This window comes from Mustela erminea, chromosome 8 (assembly GCF_009829155.1).
Source record: "Mustela erminea isolate mMusErm1 chromosome 8, mMusErm1.Pri, whole genome shotgun sequence".
Lineage (NCBI taxonomy): Eukaryota > Metazoa > Chordata > Mammalia > Carnivora > Mustelidae > Mustela > Mustela erminea.
In genome coordinates, this window is record NC_045621.1 from 96,713,020 (window position 1) to 96,726,223 (window position 13,204).

At 40.5% G+C, this 13,204-nt stretch overlaps 1 protein-coding gene and 1 non-coding gene across 9 annotated transcripts in view; one reads left to right on the forward strand and one right to left on the reverse strand.

The window, feature by feature from the left end:
• Positions 1 to 13,204, forward strand: part of NCKAP5 (NCK associated protein 5) — a 970,240-nt gene that overhangs the window by 276,267 nt on the left and 680,769 nt on the right. The window lies entirely within an intron of this gene.
• Positions 12,581 to 12,687, reverse strand: LOC116597977. The gene has a single exon (XR_004288890.1). It is a non-coding gene; the product is annotated as a U6 spliceosomal RNA (small nuclear RNA).

The window sequence follows — 13,204 nt, forward strand, 5'->3', positions numbered from 1 at the left end:
AAAGAAAGAAAGAAAGAAAGAAAGAAAGAAAGAAAGAAAAAGTAACAACAGACTCTTAACTATGGAGAACAAGCTGATGGTTACCAGAGGGGTTGGGGTGGTGGGGATGAGTAAAACAAGTGATGGGGATTAAGGAGGGCACTTGTGGTGGTGAGCATCCGTGATATATGGAATTGTTGAATCACTATTAATACAGCACTGTATGCTAACTAACTGGAATTAAAATAAAACCTTTAAAAGCTAATTAATATAATAATAATAGTATTGGGCATTACAGCAGTGGTTTCCAAACTTGTGTTTTCTTTTTGGGCTTCAGAAAACATCTTCAGATAAAATCTGACCTCAAAAACTGATCCCTTAGCCAAGATAGAAGTCAGGTTCCAATCCCCAGAGGGGAACCCAGAGATCGGTCTACTGGGTCCTTCTTCCACTCACTCCAAGATCACCTTTGCTCTGCTGTCGTGAAGACGGCTGTGGTAAAGGCTGACAGTTGCTCAGGCTCTAGAGATCCCAAGGAGGGCAAGGTGGTGGCCAGATGTCCTGGAAAGTACCACCAACCAGGCAGAGAAAACCACCATTCCATGGCCGGGAAGGGGTTTATTGTGGTAGTTCTGCTGTTGTTTTGTTCTGGGTTTCTTTTCTGGTGAGATGAACAAGAGATCACATTTAGAACAGAAGGAGAATTAGAAGGCGATTCCTTGGAATCGTATTTCAAGGTTGAATGTATGAAAATGTATGCCTTAATGTATGCCTTAAAATGTATTAACCAATCCCTACTTGGGTTACTTATGTCACTTTCTAAGTTTTTGTACAAATAAAACCATAGTGATAGTGGTTATATAGTGAAGTGAAGTGAAGATTTATCTACATACATTATTGTACATTTGTGTTACCGTTTCTTTGTGATGAATCCTAAGGGTAGAAGTATTGTGTATGTACATGAAAATTTTCTACATAGTGTTGGATTGTCCTCCAGAAAGATCGCACCAATTTATACCTCACATAACCCTTCAAGTCCCTTCATGTCTTGATTTTCAGAGACTTATTAAATCAGTAAGTTGTTTCACATGCTTCCTTACTGTTTTTAATTTCTGGAATATTATCATTTTTAAAGTGTCATTGGAATTTAATAAGCACTGAAAAGGAAGTTTCATCAAAATAAGTGTTTATTTAGTTGCTGGTATTTAATTAAAATATTTAAGATTTAATTCATTAATATTATTTTTAAAATCTCTGATACATCTCTTACTTTATCTTCTTTATTCTTTTACTCTTGATAAGCAATTTCTAGTGAAAGTTTCTTAGAATGGTCATTGTACTTAAAATGGTTATCAAAAACTGCAAAAAAGTAAACTTATAAAAAATTGTTGCTAACCTAGTTTTCCTCCTTCTGCAGGTTTTTTTAAGTGGGTGTTTTTAAGATGAACCGATATTTTTTCCCCTCTATTTTTTTTTTAAAGATTCTTTATTTTTATTTGACAGAGAGAGACACAGAGAGGGAACACAAGCAGGGGGAATGGGAGTGGGAGAAGCAGCCTCCCTGCCCAGTAGGAAGCCTGATGGGGGGCTTGACCCCAGGACACTGGGATCATGATCTGACCCCAAGGCAGACACCTAACTGAGTCACCCAGGTGTCCTCCCCTCTATTTTTTTATTATGTGTTTTAAATGCATGCTATCAGGAAAGTGTCTATAAGTGAAATAAAAAGGACATTGTTTTTTTGTTGAATAAGGCGTTTTCTGTAGAAATACTGATGGCTAACATAACACCAGAGTCATTTAGAGCCAGCAGGGTGTACCTATGCTACTTTAATTATTAAAGGCTTTTTTCTCACAGTGACTGAATTGTAGAATGTACACATTTCAAATTGAATGAAGCTGTAGTTTTCAGACAATATAAATCTAACAGAATGATGAGAGAAAAAAATGTTGAAATGCAGGAAACTTATAGAATTCAGATCAATAAATAAAAAGGAAGTCTACTTATGGCCCCCATAATTATGCCTGTGTGAGTGGGGTGATAGATTTTCAGCATTTTCACAGTGAGCCACAGTGAGCTCTTTTTGCGTTCAGTTGCAGTTTTGAAATTGACTATGTGTTACTGAAAAAGATGTGAGAAAATAAACTTATACCCTTGTCTTCATAGGACTTGTATCTTTCCATCTTTTTTTTTTTATGTTGCCTTCATATTTTTAAACATGGTATGAAAAACAGTAAGTATATCAGTTCTATTTAAAGTAATGACTCCTCACTCTAGAAGACAATAATCTTTAAAGCAGGATGTCAGCTGCTGGCACTTCCTTTCCTAGCCTGTGTTTCCCTTTGGAGTGGTTGCATTTTACCAAAATTCCAGTTTGTCTGAAATACGAGCAGGAGTCTTGGTTCATGTTTGCTTGATCAGGTATTTATTGGTGAATATGATTTTCATCCGGTCAAATAAAATAAGCACTTATCTCCAACTTACCTTCAGGTGAAGAGCCTGTCTTTTGGGAGAAGACAGCATGTACTTTACTCTTCTTACTGATATCACTGTTTACAGACAAGCTGGACTGAATTTTTCAAATACAGAATCAAGGGGTGCCTGGGTGGCTCAGTGGGTTAGGCTTCTGCCTTCAGCTCAGGTCATGATTCCAGGGTCCTGGGATCGAGCCCCACATCAGGCTCTCTGCTCAGCGGGGAGCTTGCTTCCCCCTCTCTCTCTGCCTGCCTCTCTGCCTACTTGTGATCTCTGTCTGTCAAATAAATAAATAAATAATATTTTAAAAAATACAGAATCAAGATACATATTGTGTTATTTGGCCAAGTATAATGGTGGGATTCTGGAAGATTCTTCTGCCTAGGGCCCATCATCCAATAAGCCTGACTCACAGGTGGGACAGGAGGTTGAGGCACTGAGTGAATATTTGGAGCATGATCTAAGCTTGTCTTGTCTTTGAGGCTTAGATGTACACACCAGTGTCTAGTCAACATTCCTCTGTCCATCAGCATGCTTCCTAGCCAACAAGGATACCATGAGGCAGAAGTCAACCTGGGGTACTCCTAGGCAATCCAGTCCTATTCTAATAATCTAGCCACTGGAGAGAAACGTAGGACCGAAAGCAATTTTTTTGCTCATGGTTTTGAAAAATTTCTTGACATGTTGAAACTGTCATGAGATTTGCATTACTGTGCATGCATGTGTGTGTGTGTGTCTGTGTGTGTTATCAACTAGGCTGCATGTCTGTCAACTTACTGAGATTTAGTTTGTTAAAACAAATGATAAGACATATTGACATCACGAGCCCCCTGGTATGATGTACTGAGGACACAACATTTTATCTGGGGTGTCGCCAAAAACAGATGGCCGTAGTCCAGTCACGAGGGAAAAAAAGGGTCAGATGAACCTGAACTAAGAGACATCTGAGGAAGTGACTAGTTGATACTATTCCAAAGTGTCAAAAACAGGAAAGACAGGGAACGGCTAAAGAACTGTTACTGACCAGAAGAGTCTAAGGAGAGGTAGCAACTAGGGGCAAAGTGGGATCCCAGCTGGGATCCGGCACACAAGGACGGCAATCTTGGAAAAACTGGTGAAACTGGAGTAAGATTTTTAGGTAACAGTGTGGCACCCATATTAATTTTCTGGTTCTTACCATTCTGCTGTATTTATGCAGTATGTTAACATCAGGGGCAGCTGGAATATAATGGAAAATCTGTACTATTTCTGCCATTCTTCACTAAGTCCAAAGTTAGTTAAAATAAAAAGGTTTTCAAAAACACATTGTTCAGGGCGCCTGGGTGGCTCAGTGGGTTAAGCCACTGCCTTCAGCTCAGGTCATGATCTCAGGGTCCTGGGATCGAGTCCTGCATCGGGCTCTCTGCTCTGCGGGGAGCCTGCTTCCTCCTCTCTCTCTCTCTCTGCCTGCCTCTCTGCCTACTTGTGATCTCTCTCTGTCAAATAAATAAATAAATTCTTTAAAAAAAAAAAAACACATTGTTCATAGGAACCGCTTCTAGATTCCTTCAGACACTTCAAATGGTTCATTCTTAAATCATCCTGGTAAGACTCAACATTTATCCTCTATGAACTTAGGCTTGTTACTGTAAATCAGTTGCCCCAGCGTATCGTGGTTAGAGCATTAGAGACAGGAAGACGAGGTTTCGAAGTTGAGTTCTGCCACCTGCCAGATGTTTGACCTTGAGAAATTACTTACCTTTGATGGGCCTCTGTCTTCTCCTCTTTAAGTGTGGAATGATGACAATGATGATGATGGGGAGGATGCTGTTGACGGTTCTATTGCTGCTGCTGATGCTAATCCCTGCTTCATGGGAGACCTGAGAACATTCAGTTAAGTCCCATTTAGCAAGTACTTAACACAGTAGCTGGGACCTAATAAGCACTTTATACATACTGGCTGTTGCTCCTGATGTTGTTGCTGTTCAAATCTCTTTTCCTTTACTCAGCAATAAAATGTAAATAATGCACCAAGTTACAAGGATAAAACAAGCTATTGTATTCAAAGCAGCTCCTTGGCACAGCGCCCTTGCCAAATAAAATGTAGGTACTAGTATCATTCATCCGGGCAGCCGTCCATCCATCCATTCATTCACCTAAATAAAACCCCATCCACTATTAGGGGGGAGTCTCCTATGTGCTGGAGATTGGTGAGTCTTTAATGTGCAAAGCAGGGCTATTAATCACTGAACAGGCAGAGCGATCCTAATAGCATGTATCTTCTGCATGTGTAGCACATTACAATCCGTGAACAGCTTTTCCATACGGTATTTCCTGCATCTGGCAGCACTGGCTGCGATCTCTCTCTACGAATGTGGAGGCTGAAAATGAGGGTCGCAAGGTGATGCTCCATCCTTGCTTGTGTGACCTGGCAGGGGGCTGATAGACTTTCCCAGTAAAGGGCTCCATGGTAAATATGTTAGCTTAGGGGCTGGACAATATCTGTTGACGCTGTTCCCCCCTGAACAAGGGGAGACGATAGCCACAGACAACAGGTAAACAGATGCATGCCACCATATTCCAATGCAGCTGGACTGACAGAACCAGCAGCGCCCAGATTTGTGGACCCTTGCACCCGTCAGAGGTGAAGCAGTTACTCAGTTTTAGATTTCTGACTCCAAACCCAGGCGTTTCATGAAGTTCTGCTGCATCATTTCAGCAGAGGACCTGCAATGTGCCTCTGCAGCTTCGCTTCCCAGAAATGATTATCTCGTCGCTCTCGCTGTATCCTGCTTCTTGGTCATCAAGCAATATGTATTAAATGCTCAGCTGAAATCCAGGTTCACTCTGCCTCTCAGTCTTGTTGCCATCGTTCAGAAGACGTGAAGGGGAACCGTTCTCAGGGAGCCCTTGTAACTCCCTGTGACCATTGATTTCTTTTCTAATTGTTACACACCCTCTTTTATTCATTTTTTTAAAAGATTTATTTATTTATTTATTTATTTACTTATTTACTTATTTAAGAAAGAGTGTGTGTGCATGCCAGCAGGTGGAGGGGCAGAGGAAGAGAATCTGCAAGCAGACTCCCCACTGAGTCGGGTGCCAGTCTCGGGGCTCTGATCTCACCAACCCCAGTTCATGACCTGAGCCAAAACCAGGAGTCGGACACTCAACACACTGAGCCACCCGGGCACCCCATACACCGTCTTTTAGAAGAATGCATTCTATAAATGATCTTTTTTGAAGAGGGATCAGCCTAGAGAGTGATTCGTAGTTTCTAAATGCAGCTTTTGACTTTGACTTTGAAATTTAAAAAAAAAAAAAATCTGAAATATTCTTAAAAATAAGTACATTTTCCTGCCTTTAATTTAGATCCCTCTCTGACTTGTCATGACTCCCCAGTGATTGCCTTTAATGCCTCCACCATCCCATCTGAAGTCCATTTATTATCCCAGGGTGTAATTTATTGTTGAGACTTAGATTTAGGCAGAGAAGCTTGCTGATCTCCCTTGGGATCTCTTCACTTATCTTGGGCTTCATGTTTTCCTCTTCTTTTCGATTTGTTGATAGCAAAGGGACAAGTGATACAGGAATTGAATGAACCCGCTTTCTCCCTAGCTTCTATATTAGCATGATGTCACCTGCTCAAGCAGTAAGTCAATTGTATCCTTCTTCTCATCTGACTCGAAAGAGAGTCATAACCTGATACCCTGTCAATTTCACCAGGTTTTGTAAGCCATGGCTTAGCCTGTACTTTATGACACTATTTTTACAGATTTGTTCCTTTCTTCCTTGATCATTTGTCTTTCTCTTCACACATCTTGTTGTTCATTGGTCTCATTTAATTACAGAACCAGATAAAATTCATGAATTGAATGACAGGTGGTGCTGTTTTGCTGAAACACTTACTAGACTTGTACCTTGACTGAGGCCTTCTTTGATTTCTTTGGCATTTGGTTGCCTTGTACAGTCTAGTGATGGAAGATGACTGAGCTGTCTTTTAAATTCTACCCTTCAAGCTACATAATGTTCGTTAGTTTCATGTGTGACTACATAGTTTTTACCTTTATTTGTGGCAGGAACATCCCATTAAGTCTACCTCTGTTCATTTTATATTAGCTTTTTTTTTAATTTAATTTTTTAAAATAATTTTTAAAAAATTTTTTATAAACATATGATGTATTATTAGCCCCAGGGGTACAGGTCTGTGAATTGCCAGGTTTACATACTTCACAGCACTCACCATAGTACATACCCTCCCCAATGTCCATAACCTCACCACCCTCTCCCTACTCCCCTTCCCTCGGCAACCCTCAGTTTGTTTTGTGAGATTAAGAGTCTCTTATGATTTGTCTCCCTCCCAATCCCATCTTGTTTCATTTATTCTTTTTCTACCCCCCAAACCTCCCACGTTGCATCTCCACTTCCTCATATCAGGGAAATCATATGATAGTTGGCTTTCTCCGATTGACTTATTTTACTAAGCATAATACCCTTTAGTTCCATCCATGTTGTCGCAAATGGCAAGATTTCATTTCTTTTGATGGCTGCATAGTATTCCATGTCATATATATATATATATATATATATATATATTCTCACATCTTCTTTATCCATTCATCTATTAGCTTTTAATAAGGCCATCATGAATGAAAGTACAAACAAGACTCTGGACCACAGGGAGGTATTTGATAAGAAGTTCTTCATTAATACATTCAAAATAGGCTTGGCGTTCCTTTTTATGCCACTAAACGAAATAAAAATGTTCAAAGGTAATTATTAAAATTTTGTGGGTCCATAAAAAGAGGATTTTGGACACTGAGGAAATCCTGAATCTCTATTTGCTCTTATACTGAAGGACTCTTGGCTGAGACAACCAAATCCTCCCGACTTTTTCCTAAACCTCCAGCCATTTGCTCTTCAAACGATTCTCTTTCCTCTTCTAGACAGTCTTGAACTGGACATGACTGCTTACATACTCAGATTCTTTCATTTTCTTTGCTGAGTTTTAAAGCCACCAGAGATCTCACTGTCAGTGTTGCTGCTTTTCTCACCGCTCTACCAGAATTCAGAGTGGGGTGTTTGTTTTGGTGTGTGGTGGGTGAGGCTCTCCTTCTCACCTCAGATGCATGCTCCCAGAAATGGGGGCCCTGCTTAGCCATGTGACAGGAGCCCATCTGCCTCTGAAGCCTCGCAAGAAATCTTGGGTCACCACCATAGGACCTTGTCTACTGCTTGGGGTTGACCGTTGCCATGTCGCACCTACCATTTGCAAGAGGGTGCTGAATTCTCCCTTTGAACTGGTCATTTTTTCCTTCCATGAGAAGACCCTCAAAGCATTATTAGCTCCGATTTCTGAGACTGAGTTCCTTATTGACTCTTCTTGATCTTCTATGCAACAGCCTTTTGGGATTGGATTTACTCTCTGTTCTCATTCTTAACAAAAGCTATCTCCTATTTTCCTCCATGAGTGCTCTTGTACTGTGTCTGGAAGCAGTTCTCCCTTTTAATCAATTGGGGCACAAAGAACAATCCCCCATGGTCTGTCACCTGTCACTTTAAAGACACTAACTGGCATGTCCCACGTGGACAATCCTCAGACTCTGGAGAGAAGGTACATGACTCACTGTATTACCACCTGTGCAGTGAAAGGAGCCCCTTGCTGTCCAGACTCAGCTGGTGATTGACTCATCTGGAGTCTTTATTAGGGCACCTAATTCCTACGGGAGCACTGACGTGCAGACTCCCTCTCTGCCATGGCTGCTTAATGGTTTCCTTTTTACCCTGCCCTTATCACAGTCTGGTAGTAGGCAGTTTCATGATGTCTTTTTTTTTAAAGATAGATTTATTTATTTATGTAAGTATCTATTTACTTACTTATTTATATGAGAGAGAGAAAGAGAAAGGGAGAAATGGGAGTAGAGGGCCAGAGAGAGAGAGAGGGAGAGAGAGAGAATCTCAAGCAGACTCCCTGCTGAGCACAGAGCTGGACACGGGGCTTGATCTCAAGACCCTGAGACCATGACCTGAGCTGAAACCAAGAGGTAAGAGCTTAACCCACTGAGACCATGACCTGAGCTGAAGCCAAGAGGTAAGAGCTTAACGCGCCTAGCCACGCTGGTGCCCCTTTGATGTCTACCTTTTCCTCTACTTTCCTCCCATTCTTTCCTCTTCTTTCTCTTCTTTGCCTTAGACATTTACAGGTTATTCACCAGCCCTGATTTATACAAAATACCAGTTTTACCTTTAGAAGGACCAGACAAGCACTGGCTCTGATCGAACCTGTCCCAGAGCATCTCACTCAGTCCCTCCCTCTTGTCTCCTTGTTATCTCTGCTCCTATCTGGGTTTCTCTCTGGGTACCCATGGTGTTAGATTATCCTGAGTGAAGATCATTCATCCTTTCCAGAACTGGTTGTTTAGGAAATGAGTAACTTGAGTGTGTTTTCAGACGAAGTGTGGACTCAGAATTGTTTCTATAATTAATCTGCCTTTCATGCGAAATTTGACTTTTCTAACTTCTGTATTTAACCTCTGGTTGGTGCTCTCCTGACAGCAAACTGATGGAGTCATCAAAATTCTCTCCCCCCTTAGAGGTCTTAAGAATGCTCCTCTCCAAAGATCAGACATGATCCTGAAATCAGCTTTGCCAATCTAGAGGCAAGGAGAGGGATTTATGTGAGTTGTCTAATGATAATCGATATGATATTTCAGGACTACTTCTGTCTGGGGCTGGTGGTGGGGAGTTCAGGTAAGAAAGACAAAATCATGACCTTTTTGGGTGGTGTGAAGTTTACTTTCTATTGTTCAAATCCAGTCATTAGTCCAAATTACCTTTGATTAATGTCAAAAAATAAGTATCACTCTTGGCTCTCACCTTGAAATGTCTTCAACCATATAAGAAGGACAAATAAATGATTTTTAATAAGCTTGCTGTATTTGTCCTTAATTTGGCACAAAGAGTTTAACACTGTCTCTGAAATTACATTTTCTGGATGCCAGGGTGGCTCAGTCGGTTAAGCATCAGCCTTCGGCTCAGGTCATAATCCCAGGGTCCTGGAATTGAGTCCCATGTTGGGCTCCCTGCTCAGTGGGGTGCCTGCTTCTCCCTCTCTCTTTGCCCTTTCTTGCTCACAGCTCATGCTCTCTCTCTCTGTGTGTGTGTGTGTCATTTGCACACATGCACTGTCTCTCTCAAATAAATAAAATCTTAAAAAATAAATAAATAAAATTACATTTTCTAAGTGATGATAGAACCAAAACATATATCATATAATTAGAGACAGAATTCTAAGAGGTGTAATTGTAAAAGAACTTCTGTGAGATCTCTTCCTAAAGGAGGCAGGCAGGAATCTTGCTGGTTTTCAAAAAAGTACTGTAATGGAAGTTTTTCCTTAATCATCAGAAATTGGTCCGCCTGTACTGTAGTGCTTCATCTTAGTGAATTCAATAACTTTTCTGGTTGTGTTATTTATAAAATGACTTTTGCTTATAGATATTCAAATATATGCAGTTGGTTATAATCCCAGAGAAAGTAAGGGAGTGAGGAGAATGGATACCTGAGTCATTAGTATGGAGAATTATCTCAAACACAACAGATTTCTTCATGACAAATCACACAAAATCTCCATAGCAACTTCACATAATTATGCATAAATTTCAACACAGTAAGAAAACTATACTCTGAAGAACTTGTAAAGACTAGTGATATACAGTGACATGGATGTGTGGGTAGATGGCACACAGGAAGATTGAAGGGGGAAGTTGTAAGATGTGAAAAATGCACAAAGGACAAAAAAGATTGCCTGCTTTGTGCTTTGGAGAATACTCATTCAGTCACTGCATTGTCTGGAAATTGGAGACTGGGGGCCACGGTATTTATTGATAATAGGACGTCCCAGCTAGAACCACCATTGCTAAAGGAATGTTAGCATTTCTATTATATTTTTTTCTGGGTTTATCACCACTGTAAGAAAATCTTTCTAGGCAATATATTGGCATACTAGATTGACATAGAGAGATGATTTTATAATTATTTTTTGAATTTATTAAAATAGCTTTGAGTTATTATTCAAAGCTCTTAAAAAGAGCTATAGAAGCACTCCAGATATGCAAATAATATCAAGTTTAGTTACTACAAAACATAACTGAGATGCTTTCATGCAAATATTTCTTATTCTAAATAATGATTTTTCACAAGTGTTAACTCACATTGTTAACTCACACTTGGTTTTATTTCCCACCTGACTCCTCCTTATAACGTTATTTACTAATTGTTTAGTGTCGGTAATACAGCTTTTGTTAATTTTGTTAATTTTTGTTAATTTTGTTCATTTATAAAATGTTGCCGCCTTTATATATTAGTAGCTCAATTAATCAATTTATATAAGAAAAGAGGATGGTAGTTCTGGAAACTCCCAGGCCACAACAGAGCATTGCAAGATTAGGCAGTGTTGATGGGGAAGAGCAAGAGGATGTTACTTACTCAATTTGGTGCAGTGCATATTAATTCCACTGACTCTGGGCACCTGGGTGGCTCAGTCGTTAAGCGTCTGTCTTCGGCTCAGGTCATGATTCCAGGGTCCTGGGATCCAGCCCAGCATCAGGCTCCCTGCTTGGCGGGAAGCCTGCTTCTCTCTCTCCCACTTCCCCTGCTTGTGTTCCCTCTCTCACTGTGTCTCTCTCTGTCAAATGAATAAATAAAATCTTTAAAAAAAAAAAATTCCACTGACTCTGACTTCACAGTGGGTGCTAGAAGCCAAAAGATGACTTTGGCATAGTTTGTATAATGGGAATATTGAGGATGTAGAGTCAGAAACAGACATGTGGTTAGTCAATTTCAATATAATGGAACAGAGGCTGAGATACACTCCAGGCTTATAATGGACCGTAACTGAAGGACATGTATGTAACCAAGAAAGGATTTGATGCATCTTAAAGGGAAAAAGTGTCACCAAGGTTGAGAAAGGGAAGGACAGCATGCCACACTACAGAAATTGTATAGCAAATGTCCAGAGGTGTCAACTAATGCAATGTTTCCAGTGAGGTAACAACTACCACTTTGGTGTGATTGGAGCTTAAGTTCAGGAGTGGAGGGCTTGGATCTGGAGGAGGGTTAGTATTCAAGTCAGGCCTTTTATGACAAGCAGATGACCAAAAACAGTTGCTCTTAAAAAAGAAAGGAGCTGTGGCACCTGGGTGGTTCAGTGGGTTAAGCTTCTGCCTTCAGCTCAGGTTATGATCTCAGGGTCCTGGGATCGAGGACCTCATCGGGATCTCTGCACAGTGGGGAGCCTGCTTCCCCCTCTCTGTCTGCCTCTCTGTCTGCTTGTGATCTTCTGCAGTGTTTTGAGCAAGCTAGTGACATAATGCAATTTGCATTTTAGACAGATGCCAACTCCATTCTGGAGAGTGGAATGAGATTGAGGGGGGAGCAAACTAAATACAGAAGGGTTGCTCAAGAGGTCATTTTTTTTTTTTAAGATTTTATTTATTTATTTGACAGAGAGAGATCACAAGCAGGCAGAGAGGCAGGCAGAGAGAAAGGAGGAAGCAGGCTCCCTGCTGAGCAGAGAGTCCGATGCGGGGCTCGATCCCAGGACCCTGAGATCATGACCTGAGCCGAAGGCAGCGGTTTAACCCACTGAGCCACCCAGGTGCCCCAAGAGATCATTTTTGAAGCACAGACTTTTCCAGTGATTGAACCCCTTTGTCTGAAGTATCAGGGAGCAAAGAGAAGCTGAGGCCCCATTTGTGCCCTCTCTAACCATGAAGATCATTACTTCAGTTACTTTGAGGGTGATATTAGCTATGTCCTGTTAACATTAAAATGTTAATTAAATCGATTTAATACTGTACTATAGAATATTTTCATTTGTAGGATAAATTTAGTCCATTTCTCTGCTTTGAAGCAGAATATCTAAGTGATTATGGACACTTAAGAGTTTACTTTATTTTGAAGGCTATAAGAAAAATGTATTTTCACTGAAGTGTGTGTGTGTGTGTGTGTGTGTGTGTGTGTGTATGGCCCAAGTATTAGGAAGAAGTGTTAGGTGACCATAGTTTGGGAAGAACGGACAAGACATAGCATAATATCCAGTGGTGGAAAAGCATGTACTAATTTCTTCATCTATCTGTCAAACTTTTCTTTTAATATGGAATGTGTCACGAATTCATGTGTCTTCCTAGTGCAGGGGCCACACGAATCTTCTCTGCATCATTCTAATTTTAATATATGTGCTGCCGGAGCGAGCACTCTGTCAAACATTTTTGAGGGCTTACGAGGTGACAGGAACTGTTCTGAGCAAGAACAAGGCAATCATGTGCAAGGCAGCCAGGAACCTTGCCCTTATAGAAATTGCAATCTAGCAGATATGTCCCATAAGGCCATTTATGCAGGCCTTGCTTTTCAAGTTGATCAGGACTCTCAGTTTCTTGGCATTTTCCAGCTGTCCACCAAGTGTCCTTGAATCGTGTGAGAAGAAATGATGACAATGAACATAGATTTCCGGACTTCCTAGAAAATAGAGTAAAGGTCTCCCTACCTCATTCAGTTTAATGCAAATACTAACTTTATGCTATCTCCTGTTATCCCTAAGCCCTAATTTTAAAAAGTGTAATAGTCAGACTCTAACTTTAATCATAAAATTTTAGGTATTTCTCAAGAAGTATAAATATTTGGTTTTGACTCCTGGATAAATGACTTTCTAATCTGCGAGAAACAGAACTTTCTCCAAATTGAAACAGAAGTAATTAAATTCCCAAATGTGCAG